Source organism: Acipenser ruthenus, chromosome 22, assembly GCF_902713425.1.
Source record: "Acipenser ruthenus chromosome 22, fAciRut3.2 maternal haplotype, whole genome shotgun sequence".
Classification (NCBI taxonomy): Eukaryota; Metazoa; Chordata; class Actinopteri; order Acipenseriformes; family Acipenseridae; genus Acipenser; species Acipenser ruthenus.
Window position 1 is genome coordinate 14,537,123 of NC_081210.1, and position 1,824 is coordinate 14,538,946.

Below are 1,824 nucleotides of genomic sequence, written 5' to 3' on the forward strand. Positions count from 1 at the left end.
TTTGTTTGAAGTAGATTATGATTTAAAAAAAAAAAAAAAAGCAGATTCTAAACTACTGAACAGTATTATTACTTAATATTATGTTCAAAATGACGATAAAATATCTAACAAGACTGCATTTCCCAAAAATATAAATATAGTAATAAAAAGTTATTACAAACTTTTAACAGCGGGGAACATTTTACATGAAACCGTAGAACTGAAATGGGCTTTAAAGCAACATCAAGTTAAATATGTAAAATATATATAAGAAATGTAAAAATGAGGACATTATGATATTTATTATTGCTCTTATTGTATTACTTGTATTGTAACGCTTGAAATGTTTTTGCCTACGATTGTAAGTCGCCCTGGATAAGGGCGTCTGCTAAGAAATAAATAATAATAATTTTAAAAATTATATTGATTGACAACGAGACACTGAACATTTAAAATAGCATTTAATACAGGCAGCAAAACATTTTTAATATATATATATATTTTTACTTTAGTTGTCTCGTTGCCAATCAGCAAATTGGTATTAAAAATACAGTGGCCTACGTTTGTTAACAGAGTACCCAAGAGAGAGAGTGGAGTATTAAACACACCTGAGCAGAAATCATCTCGTTAAACCTCAAAATGGAGCGAGGTAACCAGTGGAGTACCAGAGGGATCAGTATTAGGTCCTCTGCTATTCCTAATCTACATTAATAATTTAGATTCTGGTATAGTAAGCAAACTCGTTAAATTTGCAGACGACACAAAAATAGGAGGAGTGGCAAACACTGTTGAAGCAGCAAAGGTCATTCAAAATGATCTAGACAGCATTCAGAATTGGGCAGACACATGGCAAATTACATTTAATAGAGAAAAGTGTAAAGTATTGCATTCGGGCAATAAAAATGTGCATTATAAATATCATATGGGAGATAGTGAAATTGAAGAAGGGAACTATGAAAAAGACCTAGGAGTTTATGTTGACTCAGAAATGTCTTCATCTAGACAATATGGGGAAGCTATAAAAAAGGCTAACAAGATGCTCGGATATATTGTGAGAAGTGTTGAATTTAAATCAAGGGAAGTAATGTTAAAACTCTACAATGCATTAGTAAGACCTCACCTAGAATATTGTGTTCAGTTCTGGTCACCTCATTACAAAAAGGATATTGCTGCTCTAGAAAGAGTGCAAAGAAGAGCAACCAGAATTATCCCGGGTTTAAAAGGCATGCCGTATACAGACAGGCTAAAAGAATTGAATCTATTCAGTCTTGAACAAAGAAGACTACGCAGCGATCTGATTCAAACATTCAAAATCCTAAAAGGTATAGACAATGTCAACCCGGGGGACTTCTTTGACTTGAAAAAAGAAAAAAGGACCAGGGGTCATAAATGGAGATTAGATAAAGGGGCATTCAGAACAGAAAATAGGAGGCACTTTTTTACACAGAGAATTGTCAGGGTCTGGAACCAACTCCCCAGTAATGTTGTTGAAGCTGACACCCTGGGATCCTTCAAGAAGCTGCTTGATGAGATTCTGGGATCAATAAGCTACTAACAACCAAACGAGCAAGATGGGCTGAATGGCCTCCTCTCGTTTGTAAACTTTCTTATGTTCTTATGTTCTTAAGAAGCAAAGCTATGCAGCCCATTAAAGTCCTAAAAGCTCTCTGGCGCACCCTGCTGGAAGCAGTATTGATTTTACACTTCAAGCTGCCCGCATGATAACTGCGGTATACTGTGCTGCGTCTTGAGGTACCGCAGATTCACCACGGTATCGGAAAAGTTTCCACAGAATACAATGCAAGAGGCTGAGCAATGCATGAGAAAAGAAAGACAAACTTGGAG